The sequence below is a fragment of the Phaseolus vulgaris genome, chromosome 4, assembly GCF_000499845.2.
Source record: "Phaseolus vulgaris cultivar G19833 chromosome 4, P. vulgaris v2.0, whole genome shotgun sequence".
Lineage (NCBI taxonomy): Eukaryota > Viridiplantae > Streptophyta > Magnoliopsida > Fabales > Fabaceae > Phaseolus > Phaseolus vulgaris.
In genome coordinates, this window is record NC_023756.2 from 20,182,896 (window position 1) to 20,197,247 (window position 14,352).

A 14,352-nucleotide genomic window follows, 5' to 3' on the forward strand; every position below is an offset into this window, starting at 1 on the left:
CTTAGGAGTGGTCCAATCCTTATACAAGATCATAACACAACAAAACCTACCATGCACCTTTCAAGCTACCTAACTCTTACAAAACTGAAAAAACAACAACAAACAACTCAGTCAATGGAAACTACCTTGCAAAGATTCAAGTAATTGAATACATACACACCAGAGGTTCGATCCATCACACAGGATAAGAAAAACGAGCAGAGGCAGACTTAGCAGTTACCCACGCCCAAGCCTTTAGTTGAGCCAAAGTGAACATTTATGAATGACCAACCACTTTTGAAAATATGCTTATTCCTGTGCTTCCAGATTTCACTAACAATTTCAGATTTCACTTGAAGTTCTTACTATTAGTCTTCTTAAATATTTAGAAAATGTTGTAAATAATTTGGGCTCAAATGAGGGGTCCAAATAGTATAAATAAGCTAGAATAAAGTACCTTTAGCATAGTAGGGGGTGTGGGTAGCATTCTAGTTTTTTCCTAGCCCATTTGAAGGTATTTTGACCTAGTTTCTAGAAGGATAAGCCTAGAATACGGGATTGACTTAGTCAAACCCTATGACTATCCAATTTTTCCTTTTCCCATTCTACCCTTTTTTCTTCTTTTCCAAGGCTCCTAAATCTATAAATAGGGAGGCATACCTCATGTATTGACATGTTGAATGAAGAGTAAAGTTACTATACACAAATTGTGTTAGAATTGTGAGTGAGTGAATCTCTTCCTAAAAGTTGGTCTTATCTTGTGAGTGTTGTGAGCTCTCTAGTGGCGACATCTACACTTATCTTGGATTCAATTCACCATCAAAGTGGCGGCTTATTCACAATTCCATATCTCCTAAGTTTCCTTTCACTTATCTTTTTCCATTCCATTTCCATTCCTATTTTCAATTCCAAAATATGTCTTGTTCTTGTTTTTGCTTCCTTTAAATCAATTTGGTCCACGTATTGCTCACCATATGTTTGCTTAAATTCCGCACCCATACTTGTCATTCATTCTCACCATTAACTGTGTTTTTCCTTTGGTCTTATGGAAATGAACCTTAACACTTGTTAAGTTAATATCCAGTGGGAATTTTCCTTAGGCTTCTCACTATATTTGTCCTAAAATCTAAATCTAACTAAAGTGTCACTAATCAAATGAACAGTCCTAAAATCAACTCACATCATGTGGTATCAAGAGCTATGGCTGTGTTTATCTTTTTTAGTTGATTTGGCACTTTACATTCAAGCAATTTACATTCTAGCACATTTAATTCTTGTCTTTAAATTCAAGTACCTTTACTTTCTTGTTTTTAAATTAAAGTACCTTTACTTTCTTGTCATTATTTTCTTGCTTTTAATTTTCCAGCACCTTTATTTGTTGCAGAATTTTTTTCAGCCTTTCTATATTCATAGCATTTTTCGCTTTTGAATGTTTACTTTGTTATCCAATTATTTTTTTCTTACCTATTGTGATTGTGTTATATGTTCTTAGTGTTCTAGGTGTCATTACTTTGATTCTTCTTAATGTGAAGTTTACACATTAATTAGAAACTTGTTTTAGTAGAAGTTGATGTTAAGTTCCAAACATATGATTTCAAGTGTTCAATTCTATTGAATCCAACCAAAATTTTTGTGAAAATTTCAAGCTCTTGAAAATGTGCTTGATGCAACTTATGATCCTTCTTTGCCCTGAGTCACATTAAAACCAAAACAACAAAACAGTACCGTCGTTTTACTGCACCAAACAGTGGCATTCAAAACAGTAAGCAATTTCAAAATAATAAGAAAAAAAAAGTGATGTTTCAGAAAAAGCAATTTCATATATAATCTGTATGTAACTATGTTTTACATATAATTTTTTTCTTTTGTATACAGTGCAATACTGAATTTTTTTGTAATGATCTCCGTTGGTTGATGAAAAGTTTGTTGTTTAGCATTTGAAGAAGATTCAAGGTGATAGATGTGTTGGGCCTCTAAATGAAGTTGTTCAGTCTGTTGTGGTGTGTCATACTAATGGGGAAAAATTTTATTAGTTTAGTTTGAAAAAAAAATTGTGAAATGAACATATATTATCGCATGATGTAGGTTGTAAATGCGTTATGAAATGGGTAGTGTGTCTATTATACCATTACATGTACATTGTATTATCACGCAAATGTTTATTTCCATGGAACAAAATTCATTCAATCAAATAGTTTACGTTAGTCATTCTATATTGTTATTCACCTTTCATAATATTGTGATCAATATTTATTATGTCTTCCTGTTCACTTTATTTAGATTTAATGTGTGGGTTAAAATATTTGGTGAAAGCTAAACTTACATATAACCCAATCAACTTGAGAAAATTCAACTATTGCCAAAATAGATAAGAGGAACAATTTCATTAATAAGGACTCCACAAACGATATTGTAATGATAAAAGTGAATACTTCTAGGACTCAGCTGCTGGATGATAAAACTCTCTTTGAAGTTCCAAGGCAAAGCTAGGCAGAGAAGGAGCACAAGAAACCATGGTAGGCAGGGAAAAGGAAGATTGCCTTGCTCACAGGTTTTCGATTGACATTATACATAAAATACAGGCTCAACCCTTCATATATAACCAGTTTGTGTTGAAAAATCTTAATGAATGCATCACCAACCTCTTACTGCCAATAACCAATGCATGTCCATGTGTGACTGTTTTGGTTTCACACGTGCAGGGACTCACACCAATACATATGAATCTCTACCAAACTTTGCTTGATTCATGGGTCTCAATTAAGGTTGCCCCTCAATTAAACCAGTGCATGGTCTACTTTAAAGGAGTCCATGCTTTGAATCCATGTTTGCTATATCTGAATCACCGAATCATTGCAAAGTTTCAGGGAATGCACCAACGAAATCAAATGGAATTAGTGGCTCGTTACGCGTGAATGTGGACTGAACTAATGACAAATGCATATCAATTGAAGTCATGACACAGAACAATGACTTCACACATGCTGGAGTCTTCCATCTAAAGACCAGTTTAAATGTTGTGAAAACGACTACCCAATTGAATAAATTGTGGAATGTGAACAGGACTTCACAAGTAAACAAAGTTGTGCCTCCTGGAGACGATTTCAGTGTAAATATGTTTTAGGCAACAAGAACAATGTAAACTAATATTATTTAAAATCATTGGAAAGAAAACAAAGTAAGCACGTTTGAAATCATTTAAATGTTTAAACAAAATTGGTCTAAACTGAAAATGATACCAAAATTAAATTGACTAATTTCAACATTTAAATTTAGTTACACTGAGTTCAACCTAATTTATATGTATAAACTGATGTGTACGTCATTTTAAACCACAAAACTTAAAGCACGTACCTGGATTCACTCAATCATTCCTATATCAATCTTAGAAAATAGTGATGGCAACCAAAAGCTAAAATCAATCAATCAACCAAAAGTAATCCTAACATATCTTTTTCAAAATGTTATATAGTTTTTGAAACCCATTCGATAAGCATAATTTGCGTGCATAAGTCATACCCTAACCAAACGTACATACAATATCTGACGGACACCATCTGGAACTTCATCTCCATGTCCACGAGGTCTTTGTCCAAATCCCATTTTTTTTTCTATTTTTCTCCCTCTCTCTAAACCCTAAAAAAAAAACTCAAAATTCCGCTCCTTGAAAATTAAATTTCAGTGGAATTTTAGCCACCGAAAGAGAAAATTAGAGGTGGTATCGACTCTCCATAAATCAAATTTATAGTGCACAATGAATCATTCTTATTACAAAATAAAATAGAAGAGATATGATCAAAAGAAAAAAAAACAAAGGATATGAGAAATAATATTTATTTTTTTCTATTTTTCTTACTTAAATCAAAGTAAAGAGTCAGAATATATATGAGCAGTACTCATTATAGGTTTAGCTTAAGAACATAATGTAAATAAAGAGCCAATAAATCTAGAATAAGAAAAGACAAAATAAAAGTTAGATATATGTATAAAGAGAAAAACTAAGAATTAGAAAAGACAAATTTAATATCAACTTCCTTCTAAAAGCCTAATATCCATATTAGTCTCGTCAGTTGGGGAGCAAATATTGATGAGACCGAGCTTGGAGCAAATACTCTTGAAAGATTGAAGACTTAAGGCTTTGGTATAAATGTCATCCAGTTGCTCTAGGGTAGAAATGGGAAGAAAATGTTTGAGACCCTTCTTCAATTTTTCCCTAACAATGTGACAATCTATTTCCATGTGTTTCGTATGCTCATAAAACACTAGATTTGTTGCAATGTATCTTGTTCAGTCATTGTCATAGTATAAAAGAGATGGTTGCTCAAAGGGAACTTTGAAATCTTGAAGAAGATAAGTTAGCCATTGAATTTCACATGTAACAGTGGTCATTGCCCTATATTCAGCTTCATAGGAACACTTTGATATTGTTCCTTGCTTCTTTGATTTCTAGGATATGAGGGAATTCCCAAGATATACACTAAAACCAGTCACTGATTGTCTTGAATCACTACAGGTACCCCAATCACTATCACAAAATACTTTTAAATGAGTAAAAGTGTTGGAAGAGAAAAATAAACCAAGACTCAGAGCTCTTTTAATATATCTAAGAATTGTAACTATTGTATTATAGTGAGATATTGTAGGCTTAGCAAGAAATTGAGAAAGTTGTTGCACGGAAAAGATTATGTCGGTTGAGTATTAGTGAGATACATAAGTCTTCCAATCAATCTTCCATAGACTTGAACATCTGTGAAAATAACACTTCCAATAGAAGATAATTTTCCATGATTATCAGTTGGAGTAAATGCAGGTTTGCACGCTAAAAGATATGCATCTATTAACAATTCCTTCCAGTGCATATTTCCTTTAGTTCACCATTATCCCTTTCTTACTTCTTTCTATTTCAAGACCAAGAAAATATTTTAAATTTCCAAGATCCTTAATCTTGAATGTTTCATTCAATGCTTGTTTGATTCGCTCAATCTCCTCTTTATCATTTCCTGCCAATATTATATCATCCACATACAAAAGTAATTCTATAAGAGATCCTTCAAAACAATTAATGAACAAGGAATGATCATTCATAGATTGAGTATATCCCACAAAAAGTAAAAAGGATGACAGTTTGGAAAACCACTCTTTGTTGGCTAGCTTAAGCCATATAAAGCCTTTTTATTTAATTTACAAACTTATCCTGGTTGAATAGAAGTCAATCCGGGAGGAGCAACCATGTATACATCTTCTTTAACTCTCCATGTAAAAAGGCATTGTTTATGTTTAATTGTTTCAATTCCCAATTATAGATAGAAGCTAGAGAAAGATGTAACCCTATGGTGGTTATCTTTGCTACTGGAGAGAAAGTATCAAGGTAGTCAATGCCTTTTGTTTGTGTGTATCCCTTTGCTACTAGCCTTGCTTTATACCTTTCAACTGTCCCATTAGGCTTATATTTTATTTTGAATATCCATTTGCAACATGTGGTTGTTTTTTCCTTAGGCAAAAAAGAAACCTCCATGTTTGATTTGACTCTAAAGCAGATATCTCATATTGTATAGCTTTTGTCCAATAGTCATGTTTCATAGCTTCCGAATAAGTGTTGCCTCAACATGTGAATAAAGAGACATAACAAAATATGTGTAAGAAGGTGATAAATTGTTATAAGAAAAAACAGAATTCAAAGGATATTTAACTCTTGAAGATGTATTAGAAATATTAAGATTACAATGATAATCCTTTAGATACTCAAGTGGTCTTTTTATTTTGGTATACACATTTAGACAGGCTGATCTGATTCAAAAAAATTTATGTGTCATGATCTTCATTGAGGTTTTGGTTTATATGGGCACACAATTTTTCTAGAACCTCAATGTCTGATTCACAGTTATTATTACTATTATTTTCAGCATTATCACAAGGTGCAAGAATGACTTGTGATGGCTGACTCAAAACAGGTTGATCTTCAGTAAAAAAAAATGATCATGAAAGTAAAGACAGTTTGTTTCATTGCTAGTATCTTGAACCCTTTGATATGGAAAAACATGTTCATAGAAGATAACATCCCTAGACACAAAAAATTCTCTAGATTGAATATTCAACAAAACATATCCCTTTGTGCCCCTTTTAAAACCAATAAAAACACATTTTGATGCCCTTGGATCAAATTTTCTCCTGTTTGTTGACAAATTACTAGCATAATATAAAGATCCAAACACCTTTAATCCATTAAAATTGGTTGCAGTTTTGTAAAACATTTCATGAGGAGAAGAATAATTTAAAACAAGTTTTAGAAGCATGTTTATAATATACGCAACATGTATCACAAAATATGACCAATAAATTTTGGGTAAAGCAGATTGTATGTATCATGAGGATTCTTGCTACATTTAATATATGACCATGTTTCCTTTCAACTATGCTATTTTTTGTTGTGGAGTATTGACACATGATGTTTGATGCACTATTCCTTTGTTAACAAATGAATTAGTCATGAAAAATTTAGTATCATTATCACTTCTTATTATTTTTATTGCTATCTCGAATTGTGCTTGAACAAAAAACAATAAAAATTTCAAAGTCTTTGACAACTTCAAATTTTTGTTTTCAAAGAAAAATCCACGTGTACCTCGAATAATCATCAACTATGGTTAAGAAATATTATGACCATGAATTGACGGTATTGAGTATGGTCCCCATACATCTACATGAATAAATTCAAAACATTTTTTAGAATTAGATGTACTAATAGTAAATGAAAGTTTTTTTTGTTTTGCAAAATGACAAACATCACAAACAATAGATTTTTTATATTTAACAAAAGGAAATTTAGTCATGATAACATCAATACATTTGTTAGAAACATGTCCTAATCGAAAATGCCCAAGGGTTTCTAAATCACTAGCACTAACATTAATAGTATTGGTGATATGTGCATATTTGATGAGTTTGATTTGAAGTTCTTGATAGGATGATATAATGAGTATATAAAGTCTATCTTGCATCTTAACGGAACCAATTACTTTTAAGGAGTTATTGTCCTAAATGTGACAACCATTAGAGTCAAAGGTAAGAACACAAGATAAATTATCAATCAGTTTTACTACTGAAAGAAGATTAAAAGTGAAACAAGAAATATAGAGAACATTGTCTAGTACATGATTTTTATTGAGAAAAACAGTTCTAGAATAATTGGTAAAAACTTGATTTCCATTTGGTAATTTGACATAAATAAGATTAATTTGATGATATAAAGTGAAAAGAGTTAAGGATGAACAAATGTGGTTAGTAGCACCACTATCAAGAATCTAAGAACTGAAGGAAGAAAGAAATTTATTACTAGATTGTGTTGTCATGTTGGAAGGAATAATCGAGACTTGATTAGAAATATTACCACTAAATTTGGACTGTTGTAAAAGAGCTAACAATGTTTGATACTACTCAGGAGTAAAATCAATTTGTTGAGACTACACTTTTGTCTTTGAACCTTCACGATTTTGCTCATCATTATTAGAATCTTGTTTGGAAGAAGAAATCATCTCCTGATGATAAGAAATGTGAATTATTGATAAGTGTCATATATTTCAATAATATTTCATATTAAAATAAGGCACTTATGGATATTAATTGATAAAATAACCATAAAATAACCTAAGTTACGAATTTATACCTTTTTACATATTTTGTGATTTTAATTTGAATAAGAATGATTTATTCCCAAATTTGTGTTAATTTCAGGATTTTATGGAAGAATGAAGATGATTGGGCAGAAGGAGAATATACAAAGCTGAAAAGGGAAAGTTGGAATGCACTAGCACTCACCCAAGCTCGCCCAAACTCGCCCAAACTCGCTCAAGCAAGCCCAATAATGCCCAGGCGATAAGTCACTTTGCCTAAGCCCGACTAGGTTAAATATGAGGCTTGAGGCACAACCCTAACAATCAATAATTACGAGGAAAACACCATTGAGTGAATTAGAACCCAATTGTGAGAATAAAAGGTGTTAGAAACCCTAGAGGAGACAACTGTCAAGGAGAAACATCCTGGATCTTCTTCTCTTGCCCACTCTGCTTGTAACAACCAACATGTATGATCAATTCTAGCCTTTGGGATTGGGATTAACCTGTTCAAACTCTTATGTATTGAGGGCGATATTTAAACATAATATTCTATTCTTGATTGATGATTGGTATTGTCATTTTCTTTGTAATACCTGTTTACCATGATCTCGAAATTTAGATTTGACTAAAAAGTACTTATAAGTTTCTAAACAAAAATGATAATGCTTAACATATTTGAATGCTAGAAATAGATTTGAAATGTTAATTGCTATCAACATCTAATCTTAATGATAAGAAGTTTATATAAATATGTGAGGAATCAATATTTAGGAGATTCCTTAATAATTCTATATGCGAGGAATCAATATAAATAAATTATCAGATGAACTAACATGGTAAGGAAAACAAATTTTTGTAAGGGATCAACAACTTTACCCAGGGATAAATATAGCAACCAGAGCTCTAATATCATATTATAAAATAAATAAATAAATATGAATAAAAGAGAAAAAAGGAAGACAAGGGATATAAGAAAGAATATTTCTTCTATTTTATTTTCCTTACTTAAATCAAAGTAAAGACACTAGTGCAGAAAAGGCCAAAGACAACAATTTTTTTAATAATTAGACAGCAATTTCAAAACTGTTGTCTATCAGTACGTAGTCTATTCTATTGAGGTAAAGACGACGATCCCTTTCATCTTTTAACCCCTTTGGGGTGTACAATACTATGCTAGCGCAAAAATATAAAATAAAAACTAGCCCATCCATAGTGAAATACTGAGCTTGTAGTAATGGCTTGTAACTGTATAGTTGAATTTGCAATCCAGAATTATCATTTTCCTTTCCACTCCACATAGGTTATTACACTACTATAATTATATCAAAATATTTCAAAAAATCATTTCGAATTATAGTATCAAAATGTCAACAATCTATAATATAAATGCTAAATTCATGGCTATAATTTAGTATTAAGTAATAATTTTATACAGTTATGTTAAAAAATTACTTATTTAAAATATTAGATACACCAAATATATTATAATAGAACGCAATAGTTAATATACAAAAATTATTTATAAAGATAAATATAAGAAAAGAAGATACTAGGGAAAATACCATATTAACCAATTTACTATGTTTTGACTTATCCATGAGTTTTTTTTTCTTTGCACTTCTTTTTACTAAGAAATTTACCTTATTACTCTCATTTAATATGATTACTAAAAAGAGTACTAATATTGTAATACATATTAGTGAAATATTTAATTAATGTAATAAACTAATTTAGATAAAGAATAAAAAAAAATATAGGAGCCTTGCGTATAAAGGGGTTTGGGACTAGTACTTTATGAAAGACAAAAAAACAAAAGCATTGGTCTTGAAAAGTGTTGGCTTAAACGTATTGTCGGGAGAAAGAATTAGAAAATTGGGATCCCAACCCATCATGTAAGTAATATCTAATTTACATGCAGTATACGTGCTTTAAGGGGAATTAATTAAAATAAAAAGTACAAAATAAAATTGATCTATCTAATAAACTGTTTTGTATTATGCTTTTATAATTTTCGAAAAGTGTCATTTTTAAAAGTATCACATAATAATAACACACAAACCAAAAATTCTGAAAAAAAGAGGGCGACCAAGAAATTTATTCCTACTAGGGAGATGGGACCTAGAGAATTATTGAAGTCTTCTTCTCCTTACTTCGGTCGGTCAGGTTACTGGGTGATGAGCAGGGATTCCTCTCGTCCTCCTGCTTCTCCTTCGGCACTCAATCTCGAGTGAACACCGGATGGTGGGGGTACCTGCGAAGGCACTCTGACGCTCAAGTCAGTAAAGCGGGTGGTCAGCTCTTAGGTAGGTGAACAATAATAAAATGACATGCCTTACTCCTTGGGATGCGTGCTATTTATATTATTCTAGTGGGCCTACCTTGTTGGGCCCGTTTATCGGAGTGGACCCTGCTTAGGGTTGCATTACGTAATTCTTAATGACGGATTAGCTTCACTGACCTTGGTTTGAGCATTATTGGCAACATGGGTCGGCCATCGGCCAGATCATCTGGTCTCGGTCGTCTCGGCCAAGTCATCTAATGTCTCGGCTAGGTAGACCGTCGGCCTCGTCGTCTCAGCCGAGTCTCTCAGGTCTCGGCCAGGTAGACCAGGTCTCGGGCAACCAGGTGGGTCTTGGGCAGGGAGATCAGGGGTCGGCCTCGCCCATACCGATACACTTTTCACCCCGGATCAAGGACAGGTATGCCCGATGAGTCTTTAACGGTGGGTGTTGGTCGGTCTCCCTGGCCGTGCGGTTGTCCCATTCCTCGAGGTATGACGTGAGCTAGGCGGCGTGACGTGACCCTAGGCGACGTGACGTGATTGGCATTAATGAGGGGTCTTTTGGGCGGGAAGCGTTGTAGGCCGTTGGATCCAAGAGATCTTAACGGTTAGGATTTATCTGGCGCTTCGAAATCCGAGGCCCATGGGCCTTATAAATAGGGGTTTCCATAGTGTCGTGACGTTGTGTTTTCATTTGTGAGTTTGTCTGATAACCGAGTGTTCTCCCGCCCCTAACTCTGAGATCTGAGTGACTTCTCGCCCTCTTTTACTAGGTTCGGCCTCGTTCAATCTTCACAAGGTTAGTGATGTCGACCATGTCCCGGCCCACGTCTTCTTCGTCCGGCCATTCTTCCCCCTATCTCGGTCATCCCTCTCCTACCCTTGGGTCCTCTTCCTCTTCTTCCTCTTCTTCCTCTTCTTCGTCAACCTCTTCTTCTTCATCTACCGCTGATTCTTTGTCGGTCGGGGTGGTCGAGGAGCCACCCATGGTAGAGGTGGTTAGGGGGATGACCCGGTTAATGCTGTTGACCGGTCGGACTTTCCCCCGGTTAATGCTGTTGACCGGTCGGACTCTCCCCCGACGGCCATTCTGCTAATGGATCTTAGCTGGGTGGATCCTAAGGTGGTTGAGATCTCGTCCACCTATGACACCGAGGTATCTGTGACCAAGTTTTTGGCCAAGTACCCGGTGTTGAAGGCGGGCGAGTACTCCGGGGATTCTAGGGATCCCGACTACTTTAGTATCTTGCCGTGCGGATCAACTGAGAGCGTATGTATGGGGTGGGCTAGTGTCGCCGCCCCTTCTTTTACATGTATACCTGCTTCTTCTCGGACCTACATGTGTCCCTTCCCTTTGATAAGTTCACAATGGGTGTCCTTCGGGCGCTCAATGTGGCTCCCACCCAAGTTCATCCAAATATGTGGGCGTCCCTTCAGGCGTTTCTCCTGTTGTGTGATGTTATGCGGCTTCGCCCCACCCCTTCTTCTTTCCTTTGTTACTATGGCTCTCACCCCGACCGCTTTGCTTCTTGGCTCTCCTTCGCCGGTCGGCCAGGGCACGTCTTGTTCGACCCTTTTGCAGTCTCGTACAAGAGGTTCAAGGAGAGGTTCGTCAAGATCGTCATTCGGCCCGAGGCGACGGCCTTTTTCTTTGACCGAGCCGGTTCCCTTTGTATTGGACCACCAAACCCACAGATTTTAAGTTGTGGCCAAGGCCGATGGAGAGTGAGGAGGAGGTGGAAATTCTCTCCTTCTTCGACGCACTCCCGAGGAAACTTCCTTGTCGATCGTTGATTGGTGCATATACCGAGACGGCGCGTTGGGCGACCATTAGGGGTATGGGTTCGTCCTTTGTTGTGTCGGTCGGTATTTTTATTTTCGTCTCCTAACTTGTGTTTTTTGATTTGCAGCTACCATGGTTCAAGAGAAGTCGGTCGGCGTTAGCATCCTCGACGAGTATCGGAAGAGGGCGGCTGACCGAAAGGGACGTCGAAGCATTGACGTTCTTCCTGCGACCGCCCCGCCCGACCCTGGTGCTGAAAAGGACTCAGTCGGTCCTTCCCGCAAATCCAAGAAAAGGTCGAGGGATGGTGGTAATATTGCCACCACCACTCGTTCCCCCGACTCTCTGCCGATGCCGCCTCCTCGTCGTGAGATGATCGAGGAGGCAAGCTCTCTTTCCCCCCGGCGCGTGGAGAAGGAGTTCGAGCCTTCTGCTGGCGGCCATCGGCCATCGTCCTCGGCTCTAGATCTTCTAGGGTGGAGTCATAAGTTCACGCGTAGAGTTCACGTGGCTCTCCCCGAGGAGACTTGGGAGTCGATCCGGGCCGTCTCCCCCATGGACCTGCTGAGGAGCGGCTAGGAGCTCATGTGCCGGTCAATCGTCCTCGTCGAGCATGGGATTGAAGGTCGTGGCCGAAATGCCGAGGACATTTCTCGGTTGGAGCAGGAGGTGGCTGAGGCTCGTGAGAATTTGAGGCGGTCCTTTGCTGCCAATGATGACCTATCAGCCAACGCTGTCCGAGAGGCCGCTGAAAAAGGAGCTCGCCGAGAAGGATGCTGCCGAGGTGAGGCGGCTTTTGGCGACGACTAAGGCTGAGACCTTGAGGGTGGCAATTGAGGTTGCCGAGGTGAAGAAGACGACCGAGGAAAAGCTTTTGTCCTCGGCCGCCCTCTAGATTGCGAAGGAGCAGGTTGAGGTTGAGCTCGACCAAAATTACGAGGAGTCGGAGGAGTTGCTTAAGCAATGCTTCGACCGAGTCGTGCGCCAAGCCCATGTTTTTTGTGGGGGGTCGCTAGCCACTGGTGAATTTAACATGGATTACGAGGTTTACCAGGGTCGATTGGTTCCAAGCTCCGAGATGGGTGCTTTGGCGGCACAAGAGGCCAGGCCGACCGAGGCTGAGCAGGGTGAATGCATCGAAGTTCAAGACTAGGTTTGCTCTTGGTCGGGCTGTGGCCTTTTCTTGCCTTTCTATTTTGTTTCCTCCGAGGCCGGGGTGTGGCTTCCCCCTTTTGCAATCTTAATATATCGCCTTGCTTCTTTTTATTAACTCGCACAAGTTAAACGTGTCGGTTGTTATCTTGTTTGGGCGATCGGCCATCAACTGTGGTGTTAGTCGAACAAGTAAAAATGGGCGGTCGGCCATTAATTGTGACTTTAATCGAACAAGTAAAAGTGGGCAGTCGGTCACTTAATTGTGATGTTTAATCGAACAAGTAAAAATGGGTGGTCGGCCATTAATTGTGACTTTAATCGAACAAGTAAAAGTGGGCGGTCGACCATTTATTGCGAATGTTAAATCGAGCAAATTGAATTGGGCAGTCGGTCATTAACTGCGATAGTTTAATCGAGCAAGTTGAATTGAGCGATCGACCATTTGGTGTGTACCGAGAGAGGTGTTGGCAGGGTATGCCGGTTGAGGCTTTGTCCAGACCAAACTTGATAGGTCGGTCTCGGCAGGGTATGCCAGTTAAGGCTTCATCTAGACTGAGCCGAGGGAGGTGTTGGCAGGGTATGTCGGTTAAGGCTTCGTCCAGACCAATCCTGATGGGTCGGTCTCGGCAGGGTATGCCGATTAAGGCTTCATCCAAACCGAGCCGAGAGAGGTGTTGGCAGGGTATACCGGTTAGGGCTTCGTCCAGACCAAACCTGATGAGTCGGTCTCAGTAGGGTATGCCGGTTAAGGCTTCATCCAGATCGAGCCGAGAGAGGTTTTGGCAGGGTATGCCGGTTAGGGCTTCGTCAAGACCAAACCTGATGGGTCGGTCTCGGCAGGGTATGCCGGTTAAGGATTTATCCAGACCGAGCCGAGAAAGGTGTTGACAGGGTATGCCAGTTAGGGCTTCGTCCAGACCAAACCTGATGGGTTGGTCTTGACAGGGTATGCCGGTTAAGGCTTCATCCAGACGGAGCTGGGAGGTTGCAGAAGAACAGTGCTAGTACTTTGATGAAAACGCCTCGTTAAAACCTCCCTGGTTGGGTGAGGAAAAAGTGCGCGACTTTATTAATTTTAGTTGTAGTAGAACTTGAGGTGCGTGGCATTCCACGTCCTCGGTACAATTTTTCCCGAAAGCCATTCTAAGTGATAAGCTCCCCCCTTTGCGACTTGTCGGACTCGAAAAGGCCCCTCCCAGTTGGATGAGAATTTCCCTTCATTTTTTCTCGCATCGCTGCGCATTCTCCAGACGAGATCGCCCTTTTGGAAACTCCTCGGTCGGACCTTTGTGTTGTACCGTCTGGACGCCCGGATTTTGCAGGCCGCCTCCCGAATCCTGTTTTTGTCACGAAACACACTTACCAAATCGAGGTTGACCGCTAGGCTTTCCTCGTTTAGGGTGAGGTTTAACATCTTCCGTCGTATGGTGGGCTCGTCCACCTCAACCGGGATCATGGCCTCGGTTCCGTATGTCAGGCTGTAGGGTGTCTCCTGCGTGGTGGTCTGGGGGGTGCACCTGTACGCCCAAAGTACCTCGATT

The 14,352-nt window shown here is 38.3% G+C and overlaps 1 long non-coding RNA gene across 1 annotated transcript; it reads left to right on the plus strand.

Moving 5' to 3' along the window:
- The first annotated feature begins 658 nt into the window (after positions 1-658).
- On the plus strand, positions 659-3,176 carry LOC137837414 (uncharacterized). The gene is made up of 2 exons (XR_011085456.1): positions 659-2,744; positions 2,841-3,176. It is a non-coding gene; the product is annotated as an uncharacterized lncRNA (long non-coding RNA).
- The last annotated feature ends 11,176 nt before the right edge of the window (positions 3,177-14,352 follow it).